Below are 7,877 nucleotides of genomic sequence, written 5' to 3' on the forward strand. Positions count from 1 at the left end.
AGAACCTACTGTGTTTTGTCATTGTTAACTCATTTAATTGTCTCAGGAACACTATGAGATTTTTTGTTTTTTGTTTTTACTTTAAGTTCTGGGATACATGTGCAGAAAGTGCAGGTTTGTTACATATGTATACATGTGTCATGGTGGTTTTTATCTACATTTTAGAAATAAGGACTAAACTCAATAAGTTTTAAATAATGTTCCCAAGATTGAATGGCTGGCAACTGTTGGTTGAACACCCAACCCCTCAGGCTCTAACTGTAATACTCCTACTCTTCCCAACCTGCTTCCTTCTGGGAATAGCTATTTTTTGTTCTAACCAACAAAGCATTTGCAAATATGTTTTCTTATTTAATGGCCTTAGCACTCTTTCACAATGTGATCACTTATGTTTCCTTTCAATCTGGGGCTGCTTCTCCATTTGCATCTGAGTAAAGGCTGCCAAAGGCTGAAGAGGCCAATGGCTGTCATATTCCTGGGGCCTCTGTCACATTATCTGAATTTTCTTCCAGTTATGGCATATATTTCCAAATTTATGCTGCATCATTCCTGCCATCTTAGTCCACAACTTAAAATGGAGACCCTCAGTTCATCATCTTCTGATAAATGATATGGTTGCTCTTGCCTATGCTTTTCTTGCACTAATTCTCTTTCTCATTCTGCTGCACTCTGCCATCTGGAAACTTCAATCCATCCTGAAATTGTGAACATCCCATTCTTTTTCCCAATGCCATTCCACTAACTGCTTGTACTAAATGTGACTGTCCTCCAGGATACTTCTTTTCCTACACATCTGAAAAGGTTAATTACTTTCTTATAAGTGTCAGTGAGAATGGGGCAGGAGGTTTAGCAGCATTTTATTTATTTTATGATTTTATGTCACTTACATTGCTACTGCAAAGCATTCTGCAAAGTGTGCTACATTTTTGACACTCAGACCATCTTATGTTCTCTTCTAGGTGATATAATCTTCATATTTTATTTACTTTAACACATTGAGTATCTCGATACACAAATATTCAGAGTTCTCAACCATCATCCTTTATCATCTACCCTCTATTCGTGCATTCTCTTTCATTTCTGACCAATCAACTTAATCTATATCTTCCAAAAATTGTCTATCTAAATGAACTATTCCCTGCATGATTTTCTACATTCATTCTCATAAATATTTTATACAAAAATACATTTTTAGCAGACAGAGAAGAGTTGACACTGTTCATATTGTACTTTAAAGAGGGCCAAAGAGGAAATAATACATGTTTGTATATGGAATTGTATGTACTGCACTGTTCAGGAATATACCCTTTGCTTCAGGTAAGTGTATACAAAATTCAGTTTTTATTCTCTCATATCATCTGAAAAAAAAAAAGGAATAATATAAAGAAAATAAATCTTACAATGTTAGTTTTTTCAGAACAGTCTGTCTACACAGTTTCTTTGTGACTCTTGAAATTCTGTCTTCTGATCATTTTCCTTTATGTCTACTGTGATTTAACTCCTATATTACTATGCTTATATTGTATCTGATAAACTGTTTAAATAAAGAATACATTCTTAAAATACATTATGATTAAATGCTCAATAAATGCACATAACATTTTAATTAAAATACGTTGGAATTTATTTTAATTTCAACTAATCTTCATGCTAAATCCTTTCTCTCAAAAAAAAATGAACTATCTCATTTCTCTTAAAATACTTAATAGCTTTTTGTTACTTGAAATTCTTGTGAAGACTTTGTTAATTTTATACGCCATGCTACAGAACATTAATTGATAAATTATGAAACATTATCATAAGTAATTAAAACTAAACAATAAAAGTAAAAACATAAAATCTGTTTTGTGATGGTGTTTCCTTTTTCATATTATTGCTTTTATCTTACTAATTCTAAGAATTCCTATTTTTCCATGAGACTCCTAAACATTAAAGGCAATGATACACATTTCATTGCATACTTAATTATCTGACTTCAGCTCCATTTTCTTGCTACCTGCTTAATTTGTCTGCTGTTCAGTTTTTCTGACTCATTAAATGAGCCAGATAGGGTAATTAAAAAAATCTTTCCACTACTTATGAGGGTTTTGGGATACAATACTTCATTGTTACATGTGCTTTAATTTCCCCACCTACATATAATACATCCCTGTTATCATAATTGTGAATATAAAATGATCAAATCTATACTAAAATAAGTACTTATAACAGAGCTGTGAAAAAAAAAAAGTAAGTCCTTAACAAGTACTTTTTCTTCTAAATATCAGAAAGAAAAATAACTTACTGAAGCATGAAGCCAGAAGATAACAGAGATAGGATTGAAACTCAAATCTGACCCTTCCATGTCCAGGTACTTTTGCTAATTCACAAATACTTACAATCAATGATGACTGTAAGTGAGGTCATAGATCAACATAGAATTATGCTTTTATCTATTGGTTATGATGTATCTATTTACAAATACGCAAATAAGGACCTAGAAATTATTGAACTGACTTGGTTAATGTAATTCATATCACTTAAAATCCCTATTCATGAGTCAAATTGACCCTAGTGCTCTGACATGAAAATTGCAAAATACATGTTAGCATTTTAGGGTTCCTTTTCATTTTTTAGGCATCAGGCTTATTGTGTGCAAAGATGATCACATTTTAAATAATTGGTTTAGATCAGCTTGTTCAAAATGATAAAAATAATTGCATAGGTAGATGTGACATAGTAATATATTAAAACATCCTTCTTGTCTATTTTTCCATTTCATTCAAATAAAGAGAAGTCCTGCCAGTGTACTCTAAGAGAATCTTTATCTCAAAGATGCACAGATTTGTTACACTTGCAATAATTACATAATATAGGCCCCCACTCTAGAAATCTTAACACTTTTTTATTTATTTAAACTATAGTTCATTTATTTTAGGTGTGGACCATCTACCAAATATACAACTTTAATTTAAATATAATAAAATTATTTATTGAAAAATTGTACAGATTGTATATTTCAATTCAATTATTCAAGTGTTTTAAATGCACATCATCACATATCTGTGCACATAAATTCTTCACTATAATGGGAGGTTCAGGCTGGTTTCTGTCATAGCACTCACAATAGTTAGTCTGATCTGTTCTGTCTAGTACAGTTCCACTCCTACTTCTCAGGAACAAACATTCTGTGATCACCATCAAGTTATCGTTGCTACCAATATATGTAATTTTTATGGAAACTTAAGTCTTCAGTTCCTTTAGGATACCAACATTATTTCCATTTTCTGCTATCATAAACACATATGATTTTTAAAAATAAATTAGAGCATTACTTTTGAAACTGGTTTAATATTTAAAGTTCTACTCTAGTTGGATGATAAGCAGCTGACTTCCTTGATACAATGGCATGCTTGTCTGCCTTCCTGGAATCCAGATGATGCAGTTATTTGGCTTACTGTGGCAATACTAAATGATAATTTGGATTGTGGCTTGTTGTGAAAATAATGTGTAAACAGTGATTTGCAAGTGATCTAATTTTTTTTTTGTTTTTATTTCCAGCACTTTAGATGCATTAGTTTCTGTAGAATCACCTTTAACTCATAGAAATGAATAATTTATGAGCCTTTATACCCCAACCTGATTTTTAAAATAATAGCAAACATTTACTGAGCACAGCTATGTGTCTCACTTCAATTTTGATTATTTTATTGTCTTTTTTACAATAACCCAGTGAGATACATAATGTCTTCCTTTTCAATTTGTAAATTAAACATGTGAGTGTTAAGGAGGTTAAAGAGCTTAACTAATGTCAAACAACTAGAAATTTTCAGAACCTGGATTTCTATGCAGGTAGTCTAAAAGAGGCCTCTTTCTTAATTATTTTGTAACAAGTAATCAAGTGGGACATTACTACATCCCAAGATATCAAGGTAATAATATAATAGGTGTAGCAATTCCGTTGTATTTTATACGTGGATGTTTAGTTGCATTGTATAAAGTAGTTAATACTGTATGATTATTACTTAGTATAAACTATTAATACTTGGGTCATGTAGTTACAAAGACTCCATGAAAGAGCATTTATAAAAATAAAGTTTGTAAGAGAGCCTGTTGTTGGGTAAAATGCTGATTTTTTCCACTGGACTCATGTCTTTCCACTTTTAATATACAGTTATTCATAGAAACATCAATGGTCACTATTTATGGAGAAGTTTTAGAGAGATATTTTAGAAATGCTAAATGTCATTATAATCATTTTCTCCCATTAGATTCGAGCTTTCAGAAAAAGAAGAAAAGCAAAGGTTACTTAGAGTTTATAAATGGAACAAAATGTGCTGCTTAAAATATTGGAAAAGGAAATGCTTACATTTTAAGTTTATTAAAATGACTGTGTAACTTGAAGAATACGCATCTGAAAGTGAACTGCCATCATCACAGCTATCTTGAATCCATTTTCAAGCAATGTACACTCTATTCTAAGCACTGGGCAGAATCCATTGGAAAATGTTCTTCCTGTTATTTTCTTCTGCTTTCCAGCATTTCATTCTATCTTCAGTGTTACTGGAATTGCAGAAATTGAATATATTGCACGGCTTTCTCTATTCTATGCTTTTAACAAAGGGTTAAATAAGACATGGGAGACAGGCAAACGGTGATAAATAACCAGACATCATTTTAATAATCTCACTGGGGAATACAGCTTACTTTATGGCTAAAGGGTTGGTTAATGCTATCTGATTCTCATGCCTCCCTTCAATCTAGACATTGGAATAACCTACCTAAACAAAAGTTTGCATCAACAGAACTAAAAAATTTAACCTAAATCACTTCCTTATCATAATTCAGAGACTAGGGAAGAGAAAAAAAAAAGTACAATTTCCTGAGGGTGGCCCTTTTTAATAGTGTAACTCCATCTCATTGGAGGTTGTCTAAAAATAAAATACATCCCGTTATGATTTGGATGTGTCCCCAAAAGTTCATGTAAATTTAATACTCAATGCAACAGTGTTGAGAGATGAAACATTTAATAGAAGATTAGGGTATGGTGGCTCTGCCTCCATACTAGATTTATGCTATTATCTCAAAAGTGCATTTGTTATAAAAGTAAGCTCAGTCCTTTCTTGATCTATATCTCATGTAGGCTCCTTTGCCCTTCTGCCCTCTGTATTGAATGGCACAGCATGAAGGCCCTCAAGAGATGCTGACACCATGCTCTTAAACTCTCCAGCTTCCAGAATTGTAAGCCAAAAATAATTCTATTTATTCTAAATTATTCAGTCTGTGATATTCTGTTACAGCAGCATAAAATGATAAAGTCAAATGTCAAATTATAAAGAAAGAGTGAGAGAGCAGAAACAGGACACTCTGGCAGGGCAAGGTGGCTCATGCCTGTAACCCCAGTACTTTGGGAGGCTGAGGTGGGCAGATCACCTGAGGTCAGGAGTTTGAGACCAGCCTGACAAACGTGGTGAAACCCCATCTCTACTAAAAATACAAAATTAGCCAGGCATTGTGGTGCATGCCTGTAATCCCAGCTACTCAGAAGGCTGAGGCAGGAGAATAGCTTGAATCTGGGAGGTTGGGGTTGCAGTGAACCGGGATTGTGCCATTGTACTCCAGCCTGGGCAACAAGAGCAAAACTCCATCTCAAAAAGTAATAAATAAATAAACAGGACATTCCTTTTCTAAAAAAGTGCAAGGTTTTCATTCAACAAATAGAGTTGGAGGGAGTTGGTGCAGTGTGGTGAAGTTTGCTATGGTAGTACGAATGGAAGCAAATTATGTTGAATTTGTTCTCTGGAATAGGGATGAATGAATAGGCACTGGCCAAATATTTTAAAGTATATTAAGATTAATTAAAACTAAGTTATTACTTGTTTCATTAGTTATTAAGAAAAGGAAAAGTGTGAGTACCTAACATAGAAACAAATAAATGACTTTAAAACTGTCTAATATTTAACATCATACTAAGTTTGAAATATATGTTTGAACCTTCACCGATATTTTAACAAAAAAGCTCTTATGTTGAAACTATGAAAATGGGCTGAGATAGTGCAATTTATTATTGTTATAACGATATAAAATAAATATTTCTCTTCAAATTAAATTTTATCTCTTTCTTTTTCTTTAAAATATATCCAAATTATCTGTTTATATTATAACAAAATGATTTTATGGGAGTTGGGTGAATTGGTCAAAGTAGATCAATCCATTTTGGTAAGCAATTTTCCATTTGTGAATTTAGTTTGGTATTATGCTGTAACTGGAAGCTTCATTTATTAAGAAGGTAAAAAGCTAAAGTAATATCAAAAAGGCAGACTGGAAAAAATATATTTAAAAAATTCTTTGAAACCAGAGCAAGCTTTGTAGACCATTGAAAAGTTTAGAGTATCATGGAGAAATGTTACACAATGCGCTGGTTATTAAGAGTTTTCATCACTCAACTAAATTTAGCAGACATTTTTAAGCATTACTAAGTGTCAGACACTGGGTATTCAAAGAACGAAGTACACTGTAAGAGAAACAAATGCCTATGTCGAGAAGGAATAATGAGAAAGGGGAATAATGGAAGCAGTTAAAACCCCAGGTTTCTGATCTGAATGTGTCATGGTTTTACTATTAACGGTAACAAACAAAAGGAAATATAGAGGATTGGAAGGGTGCAATACAATGAGTTCAATTTGGACACAGCAAGTCTAAGATGCCTTTAGAGATCTGTGTTAAAATATCCAGTAGGCAGTTTTTAAATTCAAGATAAAGATCAATTATAAATATTGATCTGGAGTCATCAGCATAAGAATTAGAAGAATGGGAGAGGGTATGAATATCTAGGATTGAGAAGGGAAAGAAAATCTATGAGTACTAATTTTTAGGAGAAAGTATTCAAAAGAAAAATGCAGAGAAAATCTGGGGAGAGTGGTGTCATGAAAGTCAGAAGGAATAGTTTCAGAAAGGAAAGTTTAAGAAATTCAAGTTGAGAGGCAAGTCAAGTAAGACAAGAAAGGGGAAGAAATGTCCGTTATATTTATGAATTAATTAATTACTGGCATTGCAAGTTCGAATTTGGAATCACGAAAAGGCTCTCTGTGCTGTGGTTACACTCTAGCACAGATGTTTAATTATGACTGCATTTTCCTGTGCAAATAACATCATGTTGTTTCTGTGTCCAAAATGGACAATAGAATGTTCTATATTAGAAGCAAAACACAAAACATTTTCTAACTATTTTGTAAAACTGATAGATTAGCATTTGGAATGAGGTAGGGTTTTGCTGATGATGGCATTTTATTATAATATCTGGAATAGAGGCTCAGTTTACTTCAATTGTTCTCATTGCTTTTACTTATCAAGTAGTCATGATATCTGCTCTTTTTGCTTTCTAAAAGTTTTGTGAAGATTTTAAGTGATCATAATGCAGCCGAAGAATGGCTTGTAAAGAACAACTAAAATAATTTTGAGATTTCAATGGGTAAAACCAAAAGTGATCATTTAAGGAGAGAGTGAAATAATTCAAGAATTTGTCTATTCTTTTAGAAAGAAAAAAGGATGCTAATCAACAGGATAACAATATCTAAAAACAGAAAAATATCCATCACACAAAATATTTGTTTACACAATCTTGTTATTATTACAATTACAATCTTATTATTCCATAATAAGGTTGTGCAATATGTTACCTTAAGAGGTATTTTGGAAGAAAATTAGAGGGGGAACCATGTCCATTTTAGGTGCTGTCCATTTATTTCCTGGAGTCATGTGGAAAATCCAGCACATGGCCAATGGTTAATTAGCATTTGTTGAATGAAAAGATTGTTATGCTTACTGTCCCAAGAGGGTACAACAAAGTCTATCTGTCCTGTGACAATTAGGATAAATCTTATTATACTCTTTACCTT

Source organism: Macaca mulatta, chromosome 5 (genome assembly GCF_049350105.2).
Source record: "Macaca mulatta isolate MMU2019108-1 chromosome 5, T2T-MMU8v2.0, whole genome shotgun sequence".
In the NCBI taxonomy this organism is placed as follows: Eukaryota; Metazoa; Chordata; class Mammalia; order Primates; family Cercopithecidae; genus Macaca; species Macaca mulatta.